Source organism: Bombina bombina, chromosome 3, assembly GCF_027579735.1.
Source record: "Bombina bombina isolate aBomBom1 chromosome 3, aBomBom1.pri, whole genome shotgun sequence".
Lineage (NCBI taxonomy): Eukaryota > Metazoa > Chordata > Amphibia > Anura > Bombinatoridae > Bombina > Bombina bombina.
In genome coordinates this window covers 1,284,820,980-1,284,838,996 of record NC_069501.1, presented here as the reverse complement: position 1 = coordinate 1,284,838,996, position 18,017 = coordinate 1,284,820,980, and positions in this window count along the sequence as shown.

Below are 18,017 nucleotides of genomic sequence, written 5' to 3'. Positions count from 1 at the left end.
ACAGTATCATGGGATCCGAACTTAGAACCCTGTAATCATGTTGGTTGGATAGCTGTCTTAGGGCCTCTCCAACAAATTTCTCCTTGTCCATAACCACCACCAAACCACCTTTGTCTGCGGCCCTAATGACAAGGTCAGGGTTGGAGTTCAATTTCTCCAATGCCTCCATTTCACCCTTAGATAGATTATATTTGTGTTTTTTCTGTTGATAGGCAAGTTTTGTTAAATCTGTCTCTACTCTTTTTTGAAATTTTTCTATGATGGTACCTCTGCTCTGTATAGGATAGAAAGCCGATGGGCATTTAATTTTAGGAGTACATTTAGAATTTGGAGTATTTTCTTTACAAGAACCACTGTCAGTGTTATCAGTGTCAACAGTGGCAGGTTTAGAGAAAAAATGTTTTTCGAGCGTAATTTTTCTTATAACTCTATTCACATCTAATAGGGTGTTAAATAGATAGAAAGAAGTAGTAGATACGAATCCTAAACCTAAACTTAAGACTTTGTGTTCCATTTCATTAAGTGTATATGATGATAGATTAACCCCTTAATGACAACTGACGTACCAGGTACGTCATGCATTAACAAGCAGTTAATGATAATAGACGTACCTGGTACGTCAGTTGTCTAACAGAGTGCTGGAAGCGATTGCGATTGCTTCCAGCAGCTCTGTGGGTATTGCAGTGATGACTCGATATGGAGGCGTCCTGCAATACCCCTTTACAAAACTCCAATGCAGAGAGAGCCACTCTGTGGCCCTCTCTGCACCGGAGCGTCGTTGGTGGGTGGGAGCAAGGCAGGGAGGCGGGTGGGTGGCCTGCCAAGGGCCTGTGATGTGGAGGGGGGCAGGATCGGAGGCCGGATTGGAGGCGGCAGTGTCCGGGGGGCGTGCACGGATGCGTGCGCGTGCACGGGGGGGGGCGGCGGGCGGGCGCGTGCACGGGGCGGGAGTCGGTGGGAACTGCTACACTACAGAAAAATGTAATACAAAATTGGGAGAAAAGGGGGGATTTTAATGTTATAAACAATCGAAGGGTTCTGGGAGGGGGGGGGAAGCTACACTACAGAAAATGACAAAAAAGGCAAAAAAATAATAATAGCATATTTTTTTTTAATAAACTGGGTACTGGCAGTACCTAAGATGGGGTCCATTAAGCTAGAGGGGGAGGGTTAGAGAACTGTTTGATGGGGGATCCGTGAGGTTGGGGGCTAAGGGGGGATTCTATACAGCAGCATATGTAAATATGCTATATAAAAAAATAAAAAAAAATAAATATACCTTTTATTTTAGTACTGGCAGACTTTCGGCCAGTACTTAAGATGGCGGGAATAATTGTGGGGTGGGGGAGGGAAGAGAGCTGTTTGGGAGGGATCAGGGGGTCTGATGTTTCAGGTGGGAGGCTGATCTCTACACTAAAGCTAAAATTAACCCTGCAAGCTCCCTACAAGCTACCTATTTAACCCCTTTACTGCTAGCCATATTACACGTGTGATGCGCAGTGGCATTTAGCGGCCTTCTAATTACCAAAAAGCAACACCAAAGCCATATATGTCTGCTATTTCTGAACAAAGGGGATCCCAGAGAAGCATTTACAACCATTTGTGCCATAATTGCACAAGCTGTTTGCAAATAATTTCAGTGAGAAACCGAAAGTTTGTGAAAACAATTGTGAAAAAGTTAACAATTTTTTGTATTTGATCGCATTTGGCGGTGAAATGGTGGCATGAAATATACCAAAATGGGCCTAGATCAATACTTTGGGATGTCTTCTAAAAAAAAATATATACATGTCAAGGGATATTCAGAGATTCCTGAAAGATATCAGTGTCCCAATGTAACTAGCGCTAATTTTGAAAAAAAGTGGTTTGGAAATAGCAAAGTGTTACTTGTATTTATGGCCCTATAACTTGCAAAAAAACAAAAGAACATGTAAACATTGGGTATTTCTAAACTCAGGACAAAATTTAGAAACTATTTAGCATGATTGTTTTTTGGTGGTTGCAGATGTGTAACAGATTTTGGGGCTAAAAGTTAGAAAAAGTGTTTTTTTTTCCATTTTTTCCTCATATTTTATAATTTTTTTATAGTAAATTATAATATATGATGAAAATAATGCTATCTTTAGAAATTCCATTTAATGGCGAAAAAAACGGTATATAATATGTGTGGGTACAGTAAATGAGTAAGAGGAAAATTACAGCTAAACACAAACACCGCAAAAATGTAAAAATAGCCTTTGTCACAAACGGACAGAAAATGGAAAAGTACTGTTGTCATTAAGGGGTTAATTACACAATTTACTGATTTCGTGTTTGCCTCTGTCAGGGTACAGGTAAATTACACACACACACACATATATATATATATATATATATATATATATATATATATAAATAATACAAAAGAATGTGTTTATATATGAAGCCATATTTTATCAGATATACTGTAAGGTTACAACTCTGATGTCAAAAAATTGACTTGAAACCCATATTCAATCCTCCCCCATTCAGTATGCAAAGTTAAAATGTATCCAATTGAGGACAATAAAACATTTGGTTTACTTAACTTTAACAGCCATTTCAAAAGACCATGTGGTCACTACCCGGAAATGTGTGATAGAATCTCCTACTCCTTACAAAGTAGCCTAGAAGTCTAGTGTAAGTGACATATTTTGTGGAAAAATAACCATTTACATTTCAATGCAAATTAGTCCCTGCGGTGTAAATTGAAGTAATGGAAATTTGACCAGCTGAAAACACGTTTTTAAATTATACTCTTAAACCCCATTGTTTAAATACTGTATATAAATGAATACGTATATATATATATATATATATATATATATATATATATACATACACACACATGTACATATGTATTTAGACAAAATATTTAATATATTCATACCTTAGACTGTATTGCATGTCTATAATGAAATTCAGCTTGAAATAGAATAGATGAATAACTGCATTAGTAAATATAAAATGTTTAAATTATTCCAAAATAAAAACATTTATTCTCTCTGTTTTCCAGAAATCTAATGAAAATTATAGGAACAGCTGATGTAATGGGATATCTAGATGAACATCTGTATAATAAATGTATAAATGCTGGGTTTCATATGGATATTGTGGACCTAAAAAGCAATAATTAATAACACTATTATTTTATTTCAGATCGGCATAGACAAGATTCATGCATTCAGGATTTATTAGAAATATGAAATATATTATATTCATGTTGGGATGCAGTGCAGTACTGAATATGAAATATGCTGTGTTTGTATATAAATGTGGGTAATTACCTAATGACATTTTAAATTGATTTTAAGCTAACCAGTTAGCAGTATAAATTGCTTTGATATAATATAATGTTAAAAACATAATGTGTTTGGTATTAGAAAAATCAGAAGAAATAATGTGACATAGTCCAGTACATGTAAACATGTAACTTATTAAGGTAAAGAAATTATGACATTTTGAATATATATTTTAAAGAAATATGTGTACTGTCTAGAAATGGTTAAATAAATCTGTTTGTTTGTCATGCTGCCCCCCAATGGCCAAAATCCTGTGTTGCGATGCAAGAATTACAGCCAAAAGACAATTGGTTGTTAAGAAAGATGCATCTCCCTAGCAACATACATTTCCAAAACGAACATATCACAAAGCAGATCCATAGGGCCTCCCATATGTCCCACCTATGATTAAACAATATAAGCTGGAATGCAGGATGAGAAGGAACTGAGGCTGATTTTGCTAAACTGATTGATAACTGGTTGACAAGACTCTACAGTCAAGACTCTAAGCAAATTTTGGCTATACCTTCCTTATCTATTGCAAAGACACTTATTTTTATATGAGGTGGGGCAAATTTTGAAGCTGAATATTATTTTGGTAAAGAATATATAAAAATGTTGCTAGTTACAGGTAATATTTTAAAACAAAATATATGCATATTCACTGCAGTTAAATTACAACTGATAGAGTTAAAGAGCATTATTTATATTTTAGAATTATATTCATAGCCTGTGCATTGTTAAACAAATCCTAAATGCTAAACTGTTGATCTGGCAAATATATATATATAATTATATAAATTCTAATATATATATATATATATATATATATATATATATATATATATATATATATATTAGAATTTGTCTTAACTGTAGATAACTAAGAATTTAATTCAGCTTGGATAAATTGGCATATAATTTGGTTATTGGCACAAATAATATATACAATTTCTGATGTTTTAAATTGGAATTATATAGAATAAATTGTAGCTATATAGCTGACTGTACTATTTGAATATTAATAGCTTATATCTTAGTCTTTTTGTGATATTTTAAATGCAAATCTGATTTGGGAGGCTATTGTGAATAAGGCTAGTTTTAAAGGTAAACTTTTATGAAGTTTGCATAGCATATTTTAATAGTTTTAAACATGTATAGTATTGACTCATACTCTGGTTCCTACAAATATATTTCAATGTGTTTATAGATATTAACTAATTAAAATAATTCAGAAATTTATACTAATTTTATTGTCTTAGTAAATGCATTTTTTTATTGGGGGTTGAGTTTAAAGGATAATTAAATATATTGTGAAATATTATTTGGAGGCACTGCTGAGATATTATTAATATTTATCACATTGATATAATATATTTGTAATAAATAGAAATTATTATTAAAAAAATAAAAAAAGCTAAGTTACAAAAAAAAAAAAATTAAGTTACAAACATGTTAAAAATATTACAACAATTTTAAGCTACTTACACCTAATCTAAGCCCCCTAATAAAATAACAAACCCCCCCAAAATAAAAAAAATCCCTACCCTATTCTAAATTACATAAATTTCAAAGCTCTTTTACCTTACCAGCCCTTAAAAGGGCCATTTGTGGGGGCATGCCCCAAAAAGTTCAGCTCTTTTGCCTGTAAAAGAAAAATACAACCCCCCCCCCAACATTAAAACCCACCACCCACATACCCCTAATCTAACCCAAACCCCCCTTACAAAAACCTAACACTAATCCCCTGAAGATCATCCTACCTTGAGTCGTCTTCACTCAGCCGAGCCACCGATGGAACTGAAGAGGACATCCGGAGCGGAAGAAGTTAATCCTCCAAGCGGCGCTGAAGAAATCTTCCATCCGATGAAGTCATCATCCAGGCGGCGCTGACGAAGTCTTCGATCCGGCCGATGTCATCTTCAAAGAGGCGCTGAAGAGGTCTTCTATCCGGGCGAAGTCATCTTCCAAGCCGGGTCTTGAATCTTCCTTCCGCCGACGCGGAACCACCTTCTTCACCGACGGACTACGACGAATGACGGCTCCTTTAAGGGACGTCATCCAAGATGGCGTCCCCTCAATTCCGATTGGCTGATAGGATTCTATCAGCCAATCGGAATTAAGGTAGGAAAATCTGATTGGCTGATGGAATCAGCCAATCAGATTCAAGTTCAATCCGATTGGCTGATCCAATCAGCCAATCAGATTGAGCTCGCATTCTATTGGCTGATCGGAACAGCCAATAGAATGCGAGCTCAATCTGATTGGCTGATTCCATCAGCCAATCAGATTTTTCCTACCTTAATTCCGATTGGCTGATAGAATCCTATCAGCCAATCGGAATTGAGGGGACGCCATCTTGGATGACGTCCCTTAAAGGAGCCGTCATTCATCGTAGTCCGTCGGTGAAGAAGGTGGTTCCGCGTCGGCGGAAGGAAGATTCAAGACCCGGCTTGGAAGATGACTTCGCCCGGATAGAAGACCTCTTCAGCGCCTCTTTGAAGATGACATCGGCCGGATCGAAGACTTCGTCAGCGCCGCCTGGATGATGACTTCATCGGATGGAAGATTTCTTCAGCGCCGCTTGGAGGATTAACTTCTTCCGCTCCGGATGTCCTCTTCAGTTCCATCGGTGGCTCGGCTGAGTGAAGACGACTCAAGGTAGGATGATCTTCAGGGGATTAGTGTTAGGTTTTTGTAAGGGGGGTTTGGGTTAGATTAGGGGTATGTGGGTGGTGGGTTTTAATGTTGGGGGGGGTTGTATTTTTCTTTTACAGGCAAAAGAGCTGAACTTTTTGGGGCATGCCCCCACAAATGGCCCTTTTAAGGGCTGGTAAGGTAAAAGAGCTTTGAAATTTATGTAATTTAGAATAGGGTAGGGATTTTTTTTATTTTGGGGGGGTTTGTTATTTTATTAGGGGGCTTAGATTAGGTGTAAGTAGCTTAAAATTGTTGTAATATTTTTAACATGTTTGTAACTTAATTTTTTATTTTTTGTAACTTAGCTTTTTTTATTTTTTGTACTTTAGTTAGTTTATGTAATTGTATTTCATTGTAGTTATTTGTAGGTAGTTTATTTAATTAATTTAATGATAGTGTAGTATTAGGTTTAATTGTAACTTAAGTTAGGATTTATTTTACAGGTAATTTTGTATTTCTTTTAGCTAGGTAGTTATTAAATAGTTAATAACTATTTAATAACTATTCTAACTAGCTAAAATAAATACAAAGTTACCTGTAAACTAAATATAAATCCTAAGATAGCTATAATATAAGTATTAATTACATTGTAGCTATCTTAGGGTTTATTTTACAGGTAAGTATTTATTTTTAAATAGGAATAATTTACTAAAGTATAGTGTAGTGTTAGGTGTAATTGTAACTTAGGTTAGTTTTTATTTTACAGGTTAATTTCAGTTTATTTTAGCTAGGTAAGCTATTAAATAGTTAATAACTATTTAATAGTTATTGTACATGGTTAAAATAAATTGAAAGATACCTGTAAAATAAAAATAAATCCTAAGATAGCTAGAATATAATTATTATTTATATTGTAGCTATATTAGGGTTTATTTTAAAGGTAAGTATTTAGTTTTAAATAGGATTCATTTAGTTAATAAGAGTTAATTTATTTAGATGTATTTAATTAATATTTAAGTTAGGGGGCGTTAGGGTTAGGGTTAGACTTAGGTTTAGGGGTTAATAATTTTATTACAGTGGCGGCGGCGTAGTGGGGGGCAGGATAGGGGTTAATAAATTTATTATAGGTGGCGACGGTTGTAGGGGGGGCAGATTAGGGGTTAATACATTTAATATAGGTTGCGGCGGGTTCAGGGAGCGGCGGTTTAGGGGTTAATACATTTATTATAGTTGCGGTGGGCTCCGGGAGCGGCGGTTTAGGGGTTAATATGTATAGAGTAGCTTGCGGTGGGCTCCGGGAGCGGCGGTTTAGGGGGTAATAACTTTATTTAGTTGCGGCGGTGTAGGGGGGGTCAGATTAGTGGTGTTTAGACTCGGGGTACATGTTAGGGTGTTAGGTGTAGACAGCTCCCATAGAAATCAATGGGATGTCTGTCAGCAGCGAACTTGTACTTTCGCTATGGTCAGACTCCCATTGATTCCTATGGGATCCGCCGCCTCCAGGGGTGGCGGATTGAAAACCAGGTACGCTGGGCCGTAAAAGTGCCGAGCGTACCTGCTAGTTTTTTGATAGCTAGCAAAAGTAGTGAGAATGTGCCGCACTTGTGTGCGGAACATCTGGAGTGACGTAAGAATCGATCTGTGTCGGACTGAGTCCGGCGGATCGAAGCTTACGTCACAAAATTCTACTTTTGCCGGTCTCGAGCCTTTGATAACTAAGGCGAATCAGCCTCGCCACAAATACGCTGCGGAATTCCAGCGTATTTGAGGTTGACGGCTTGATAACTACCCCCCAAAGTCTTTTGACTAAAATTTTATTTTAATTTTAGTCGTATTTTAGTCATCAGAATTTCTTTAGTTTTATAGTAATTTTAGTCTAGTTTTAGTCGACAAAAGTAACACTGTGTCCAAATAGTGGATACTATGTGGATCCCATTCCTGGGTAAAACTGATCCCCAATTCATTCACATTCAAATATTGGACAAAGGAATGTAGATCCTCCTGGTTACCTTTCCAAATGAACAGGAGATCATCAATAAATCTCCTGTATATAACCACCTTTGAGTTGAAGGAGTTTGCATGTCCATAAATGTGGACCTGCACCCACCACCCCATAAAGAGGTTGGCGTATGAGGGGGCAAATTTCGCCCCCATAGCAGTGCCACAAATCTGGAGATAGAAAAGACCCTCAAACTCAAAGTAGTTATGACGTAAAAGAAAGTCAGTAACTCTCCCAACGTATTCACAAAGTTCAGCATTTTCCCCATGGTATTTCTCCAGGTAGTTAACTATCGCCAATAGACCCTTCTCATGAGGAATGGAGGAGTAAAGTGCCCTGACATCGACTGTCAGCCATTTGTACTCTTTATCCCATACTATTTGGGATACCAAATTCAAAACATAAGTTGAATCTTGTGCATAGCTCCATAAATTAACCACCATAGGCTGTAAAATATGATCCAGCCATTCAGACAGATGTTCGAGTAAAGACCCTATGCCGCTAACAATGGGTCTGCCAACAACTTTTTCTAAAGACTTGTGCACTTTGGGTAGGTGGTTAAAGGCTGGTGTAACAGGATTGGACACTAGGAGGTATTCACTGGTGTCTTTGTCTATAAGACTTTTATACAGACCGTCGTCAACTAGATATCTCAATTTAGTTTTAAACAGTATCATGGGATCCGAACTTAGAACCCTGTAATCATGTTGGTTGGATAGCTGTCTTAGGGCCTCTCCAACAAATTTCTCCTTGTCCATAACCACCACCAAACCACCTTTGTCTGTGGCCCTAATGACAAGGTCAGGGTTGGAGTTCAATTTCTCCAATGCCTCCATTTCACCCTTAGATAGATTATATTTGTGTTTTTTCTGTTGATAGGCAAGTTTTGTTTAATCTGTCTCTACTCTTTTTTGAAATTTTTCTATGATGGTACCTCTGCTCTGTATAGGATAGAAAGCCGATGGGCATTTAATTTTAGGAGTACATTTAGAATTTGGAGTATTTTCTTTACAAGAACCACTGTCAGTGTTATCAGTGTCAACAGTGGCAGGTTTAGAGGAAAAATGTTTTTTCGAGCGTAATTTTTCTTATAACTCTATTCACATCTAATAGGGTGTTAAATAGATAGAAAGAAGTAGTAGGTACGAATCCTAAACCTAAACTTAAGACTTTGTGTTCCATTTCATTAAGTGTATATGATGATAGATTAACCCCTTAATGACAACTGACGTACCAGGTACGTCATGCATTAACAAGCAGTTAATGATAATAGACGTACCTGGTACGTCAGTTGTCTAACAGAGTGCTGGAAGCGATTGCGATTGCTTCCAGCAGCTCTGTGGGTATTGCAGTGATGACTCGATATGGAGGCGTCCTGCAATACCCCTTTACAAAACTCCAATGCAGAGAGAGCCACTCTGTGGCCCTCTCTGCACCGGAGCGTCGTTGGTGGGTGGGAGCAAGGCAGGGAGGCGGGTGGGTGGCCTGCCAAGGGCCTGTGATGTGGAGGGGGGCAGGATCGGAGGCCGGATTGGAGGCGGCAGTGTCCGGGGGCGTGCACGGATGCGTGCGCGTGCACGGGGGGGGGGGGGCGGTGGGCGGGCGCGTGCACGGGGCGGGAGTCGGTGGGAACTGCTACACTACAGAAAAATGTAATACAAAATTGGGAGAAAAGGGGGGATTTTAATGTTATAAACAATCGAAGGGTTCTGGGAGGGGGGGGAAGCTACACTACAGAAAATGACAAAAAAGGCAAAAAAATAATAATAGCATATTTTTTTTTAATAAACTGGGTACTGGCAGTACCCAAGATGGGGTCCATTAAGCTAGAGGGGGAGGGTTAGAGAACTGTTTGATGGGGGATCCGTGAGGTTGGGGGCTAAGGGGGGATTCTATACAGCAGCATATGTAAATATGCTATATAAAAAAATAAAAAAAAATAAATATACCTTTTATTTTAGTACTGGCAGACTTTCGGCCAGTACTTAAGATGGCGGGAATAATTGTGGGGTGGGGGAGGGAAGAGAGCTGTTTGGGAGGGATCAGGGGGTCTGATGTTTCAGGTGGGAGGCTGATCTCTACACTAAAGCTAAAATTAACCCTGCAAGCTCCCTACAAGCTACCTATTTAACCCCTTTACTGCTAGCCATATTACACGTGTGATGCGCAGTGGCATTTAGCGGCCTTCTAATTACCAAAAAGCAACACCAAAGCCATATATGTCTGCTATTTCTGAACAAAGGGGATCCCAGAGAAGCATTTACAACCATTTGTGCCATAATTGCACAAGCTGTTTGCAAATAATTTCAGTGAGAAACCGAAAGTTTGTGAAAACAATTGTGAAAAAGTTAACAATTTTTTGTATTTGATCGCATTTGGCGGTGAAATGGTGGCATGAAATATACCAAAATGGGCCTAGATCAATACTTTGGGATGTCTTCTAAAAAAAAATATATACATGTCAAGGGATATTCAGAGATTCCTGAAAGATATCAGTGTCCCAATGTAACTAGCGCTAATTTTGAAAAAAAGTGGTTTGGAAATAGCAAAGTGTTACTTGTATTTATGGCCCTATAACTTGCAAAAAAACAAAAGAACATGTAAACATTGGGTATTTCTAAACTCAGGACAAAATTTAGAAACTATTTAGCATGATTGTTTTTTGGTGGTTGCAGATGTGTAACAGATTTTGGGGCTAAAAGTTAGAAAAAGTGTTTTTTTTCCATTTTTTTCCTCATATTTTATAATTTTTTTATAGTAAATTATAATATATGATGAAAATAATGCTATCTTTAGAAATTCCATTTAATGGCGAAAAAAACGGTATATAATATGTGTGGGTACAGTAAATGAGTAAGAGGAAAATTACAGCTAAACACAAACACCGCAAAAATGTAAAAATAGCCTTTGTCACAAACGGACAGAAAATGGAAAAGTACTGTTGTCATTAAGGGGTTAATTACACAATTTACTGATTTCGTGTTTGCCTCTGTCAGGGTACAGGTAAATTACACACACACACACATATATATATATATATATATATATATATATATATATAAAAATATATATATATATATATATATATATATATATAAATAATACAAAAGAATGTGTTTATATATGAAGCCATATTTTATCAGATATACTGTAAGGTTACAACTCTGATGTCAAAAAATTGACTTGAAACCCATATTCAATCCTCCCCCATTCAGTATGCAAAGTTAAAATTTATCCAAGTGAGGACAATAAAACATTTGGTTTACTTAACTTTAACAGCCATTTCAAAAGACCATGTGGTCACTACCCGGAAATGTGTGAAAGAATCTCCTACTCCTTACAAAGTAGCCTAGAAGTCTAGTGTAAGTGACATATTTTGTGGAAAAATAACCATTAACATTTCAATGCAAATTAGTCCCTGCGGTGTAAATTGAAGTAATGGAAATTTGACCAGCTGAAAACACGTTTTTAAATTATACTCTTAAACCCCATTGTTTAAATACTGCATATAAATGAATACGTATATATATATATATATATATATATATATATATATATATATATATATATACATATACATACACACACATGTACATATGTATTTAGACAAAATATTTAATATATTCATACCTTAGACTGTATTGCATGTCTATAATGAAATTCAGCTTGAAATAGAATAGATGAATAACTGCATTAGTAAATATAAAATGTTTAAATTATTCCAAAATAAAAACATTTATTCTCTCTGTTTTCCAGAAATCTAATGAAAATTATAGGAACAGCTGATGTAATGGGATATCTAGATGAACATCTGTATAATAAATGTATAAATGCTGGGTTTCATATGGATATTGTGGACCTAAAAAGCAATAATTAATAACACTATTATTTTATTTCAGATCGGCATAGACAAGATTCATGCATTCAGGATTTATTAGAAATATGAAATATATTATATTCATGTTGGGATGCAGTGCAGTACTGAATATGAAATATGCTGTGTTTGTATATAAATGTGGGTAATTACCTAATGACATTTTAAATTGATTTTAAGCTAACCAGTTAGCAGTATAAATTGCTTTGATATAATATAATGTTAAAAACATAATGTGTTTGGTATTAGAAAAATCAGAAGAAATAATATGACATAGTCCAGTACATGTAAACATGTAACTTATTAAGGTAAAGAAATTATGACATTTTGAATATATATTTTAAAGAAATATTTGTACTGTCTAGAAATGGTTAAATAAATCTGTTTGTTTGTCATGCTGCCCCCCAATGGCCAAAATCCTGTGTTGCGATGCAAGAATTACAGCCAAAAGACAATTGGTTGTTAAGAAAGATGCATCTCCCTAGCAACATACATTTCCAAAATGAACATATCACAAAGCAGATCCATAGGGCCTCCCATATGTCTCACCTATGATTAAACAATATAAGCTGGAATGCAGGATGAGAAGGAACTGAGGCTGATTTTGCTAAACTGATTGATAACTGGTTGACAAGACTCTACAGTCAAGACTCTAAGCAAATTTTGGCTATACCTTCCTTATCTATTGCAAAGACACTTATTTTTATATGAGGTGGGGCAAATTTTGAAGCTGAATATTATTTTGGTAAAGAATATATAAAAATGTTGCTAGTTACAGGTAATATTTTAAAACAAAATATATGCATATTCACTGCAGTTAAATTACAACTGATAGAGTTAAAGAGCATTATTTATATTTTAGAATTATATTCATAGCCTGTGCATTGTTAAACAAATCCTAAATGCTAAACTGTTGATCTGGCAAATTATATATATATATAATTATATAAATTCTAATATATATATATATATATATATATATATATATATATATATATATATATATTAGAATTTGTCTTAACTGTAGATAACTAAGAATTTAATTCAGCTTGGATAAATTGGCATATAATTTGGTTATTGGCACAAATAATATATACAATTTCTGATGTTTTAAATTGGAATTATATAGAATAAATTGTAGCTATATAGCTGACTGTACTATTTGAATATTAATAGCTTATATCTTAGTCTTTTTGTGATATTTTAAATGCAAATCTGATTTGGGAGGCTATTGTGAATAAGGCTAGTTTTAAAGGTAAACTTTTATGAAGTTTGCATAGCATATTTTAATAGTTTTAAACATGTATAGTATTGACTCATACTCTGGTTCCTACAAATATATTTCAATGTGTTTATAGATATTAACTAATTAAAATAATTCAGAAATTTATACTAATTTTATTGTCTTAGTAAATGCATTTTTTTATTGGGGGTTGAGTTTAAAGGATAATTAAATATATTGTGAAATATTATTTGGAGGCACTGCTGAGATATTATTAATATTTATCACATTGATATAATATATTTGTAATAAATAGAAATTATTATTAAAAAAAATAATAATTCATATTTTGAAATTAATATTTTTGGAGGTATAATTTTTTAAAAAAATTTGAAATATTGATTTTCATATTTCAAGATTAATATTAATATATTGATATATTATTAAAAATTCATTTTTGAAAAATTGATAAAAATATTAATTTTTCATATTTCAAAATTAATTTAAAAATTAATTTTTCATATTTCAAAATTAATAGAAAAAATATAAATTTTTCATATTTCAAAATTAATATTATTTTTTTTTTTAAATATCATTTTTTTTTTCTCTCTATCTTATTGGTCAAAATTGTATTAGCGTTTTTATCTAAAATGAAGTACAACACCAAAATAACGATGTCTTCAGCAAAAAGTAATGCTAGCGTTTCTGTTTATGATGAAATTGTGCCCTCCCCAAGATCCTCTATCCATGAAATGGTTCAGGCAAAAACTCTCAAGTTAGAAGCACACATGACTAGACTTGATATTGGGGACAATGTCTCCATATATATTAAGGGGTGTAAAGCTAAGGGCAAAGATTTAGTTAGAGATATGTGGTTTAAAGATGGTGAATTATACCAAATTTTACTGCAACTTAATAAATGCACGGAATTTAGGGACGTGATGAATTAATTTTCAAAACTTGGCCAATCCTAATGTATTTGAGCTGTGAGATGTCTAGTCAAATGGCAGGACAAGACAGACAATTAGGATGGCTAAGTGATGAAAATGATTCATTACGAGAATTTGAAGAAGCCTTTATTCACAGAAAGGTAGAGGTTCTAGAAGCTAATAAAAAGGTTTCTGACTTAAATAAATATAATCAGAAATTAGTATCTTAATTTAAAGCTTTAGAAGAAGAATATGAAAAATGCCAAAATGAAAATAAAACTTTAAAAGCTAGATATCGTGAGGCTGAAAAAGGATATGAACAAGAAATAAATAAATTAAAGAGACAAATCAGCAGTAATAAGGAACCTTTAAGTAATAACACTAATGCTGAAATGCTTAAATCAATTAAGGACTGGGTCAGAAATGAGTTTCCAGATACCAGGCGGGAGGATAGACAAAAGTACCCAAATTATAGCCCTACTTCAGGCCCAGAGATAACTTTTTCCCTAGGCAATTACCTAACACTGGAGGACAAGATGATTATTACACCTCAGAGGAAGAGGGCAGTTACTATAGCGGGTCAGAAAGGGGAGCTAGCTTCTCAGACAGCCCATATAAAAATACACGGGTAAGATGTCAGCATAGTAAAGACAGAACAGATGAAAGGCACCCTAACTCAAACAATAAGTTCCCAATGAAATCCAGTAATGTACTAAATAAAGTGTATGACACCCCTACAATAATTAAATTCCTAAAGAATGCAGTACGCCCATTTTCCAAAGGGGGGGGCACTTCCATAATTGACCACTTAGAGGCCTTTGAAAATGCTTTATCTATAATGAATGTTACAAGTGAGCAGTTAAAAATTGAATTTCTACCCTGGGTATTTGAAGGTAAATATCCCAAATTCTTTGCTTCCCTACAGGATATGAATATTCATTCCTGGGATGAGACAAAGCAACAGTGCAGAAAGGAATTCAGGCAACATCGCACTAAAACTGCAGCGAAAATAGCTGTATATGGTTTAAAATGTAGTGCAAATCAAAGCCCCATAGAGTTCCTTTCTATACTGAAAAGTGCCTACAGTATGGCTGAAGATAATCCCATATTTGAATGCTCAGAATTTGTGAATTTATTTTTTGAAGCACTGCCCGCACCCATAAAATTAATTTAGCTAGAGATTTTGATGAGAACTGCTCATTGGAATGGCTGATCAAAGAGAGTACAAAGTTATACTCTATTCAGCAGTCCGGTGAACAGGGGGAAAAAAGGGAGAGAAAGCCCAATCCTAAAGTAGTGGCTGAAACTAGGGTGTCACCTAGCCCCCTCAATTTGGAGTCTAAAAAGAAAACCTATGCGGAGGTGGCCAGAGGAAACAGGCCATCTCAACAGAGGTTTAACTCTACTCCTCCCCCAACACGGGCTGAGGCGCAGAGAGACTATACCCAAAGTGGGGGACATACCCAAGTAAATAATTACTCCCAAAGAGAATACCCACAAAATAATTGGTATCCCTGCATGGGTAGATACAATAAATGGCGAAAATACTCTTAGGGTAACCAGACACCCCAAGTAAATAGTGTTCCCCAAAATACTAAAGCTGAACAAGTTGAACCCCAAGGGCAACCATGCCAGGATAGAAACAGCAGCCCTGATTCTGAGGGGACCCAAGGGCCCAGGAATCACTACTATGGGGCATCAAGTTATAGGCCCAGGGGTAGAGGTAACTTGTATGATCAAGTAGATCAGCTTAGTACCCAGCTAATTCGGTTGAGCGAACAAGTCGCTAATATGAGTCAAGCATTTACGGCTCAGCAACCTAACAATCTTTTTTTTACGGGTACAGCCAGTGGCCAGCAGTTAGCCACAGGCACAGAAATAAATACTGCAATATCACCTGAAAGGGAGGGGAAAGATATACAAAATAAAATGATAAATGTCAATAATGGTACTAATCCTATTCTCTCCCCACAGACCGAAAACGGACGATTTAACTGTGATGACGAGCAACCTTGGCCATAAAGCATTAACAAATCGCTTCCTTTGCAGCGTTCTCTTAACCTTAATTCAACAGATGCAGTACACAAGAACCCAGTCGACCCTGTCATAGAGGAGACCGGTAGGCATGAAGTTTCCTCTACATCAGGCAACACGGCGGATTCAGGTAACATGTGGCAAAGCCCACAAGTGTGTAATCCTGCCAATTTTATATGTGAAATGATAGAAACTGCAGGGAGATATTATGTATTAGCTGAGCTGCAGGATTCAGACTCCAACCCTATCATGGGATTAATTGATACTGGGTCTTAGGCAACTAATTTATCCCACAAGTACTACACACAGCTAAATGGGCTAACACCCCACAAACCTAAAATAAAATAATTTGATGGTTCTCTAATAGGAGTTGGGAGTGACTCTCTAAAAGTCTACGGTACTGCATGGTTAAAATTTAAACTGGCTAACAGGGTCATAAGACACCCTGTCATTATAGTGGATCTGCCAACTGATCGTTTAATTATTGGTAGTGATCTCCTGAAGCGATTAAGCACCATAATTGATTGCATAAATAATGTAATTTGGTCACAAGTAAAACGGCCAATAAATTATGAGCAATCCGGTATATCTCACACCCGACATAACTGTCACGTGGTGGAAGAGAAACCAGATCTTGTGGAGATTCATTTCAGGAATAACTCTGTACCTGAAATAACTATCCTACAGATAGATAATCAGACTCCTTTAAGTGGCTCTGATGGTAATACTTTTAAAATTTCGCCTGGAAAGATAGCGAATATTTCCTTAGACGACGATGTATTAACCATATCTCTCCAAAAGGGGGATCATAGAATCCCTAAGGGGGCGCACGCTCAATACCTCGCAGGAATTGAGAGAGTTAAAGAGGGTCTATTTATCCCTATACAAGTGCATGACCTTGGGAAAACCAAATATGCCAAATTGAGCTTAAAACAGGAAGCTATCTATATAAGCGAAGGCTTATTAGCACAGATAGCTGAACCTAAAGTGATTAAATATCTTTCTCCCCAAGACCACTGTGTCCACAGCCTGGATGACAGGTTTGAAAGCTATAACATCAGAGCTAAGTGCTTATTATCTGTCTCTATAGGTAATAAGTCAGTGAAGCACCTGTTTTTAGTTCTAAATACTCCCCATAATCAAATAAACGTTGGCAATGATCTCTTACATAGATATGCCATACAAATAGATTTGATTAACTCTTGCCTCTGGAGCAGGTTAAAGGGGGACCCTGAAGTATTTCAGGATGAAAATGCAGCCCTGAAATCAAACCAGCAATTGCCATATGCTGTGAATATTCAGGTATCTAGCGATGTTATAATTCCTGCTGGGTCTGATAAATTTATTTTACCCTTACAGGTAAAGAGTCAAAAATTAAAAACTTCTGAAACACTAACTTGCCTCTCCCATAGAATACAAAATCTGGGTATAACAACGGCCCACACTCCTTTGGTAAATATTGGAACTATTCCAATACATATTGTTGTGCATAACATGACCCCACAGGATATAACATTATCCAAGGGAACTACCATAGGATATGCACTAGAATCAAGTTATTATACTTTTGGATTCCAGAATAATGTAATTGGGATAATACCTGAAGGATACTTAACTGAAGAACAATTAATAGAACAATCTTTTGCATCTATGCCAGAGGGTCTTTTTACAATTCAGTCTATTTATCCCTTCAGCTCAGAGGAAGGCATCTGTAAAATTGAAGAAGCCTCTCTAGTGTTTGATCAGCCGATCAAAGATCAAGAATACCCCAATACCCAGAGTCATGGGGGCAATGTAAATTATAATCAAGGGGATCTCACAGAAATCTTTCCAGGATTTCAGCAAATAGTCGAAGAGCAAATATCTTTAGCCAATGGCTGTTCCAGCGATGATGAACGCCAACAGCTGCGAGAACTCTTGATGGAATACAAGGATATTTTTGCTAGGGATTCTTATGACTGTGGGACTACAGACTTGCACATTGCAAGAATACAAACAGATCCCAATGCGCCACCTGTTT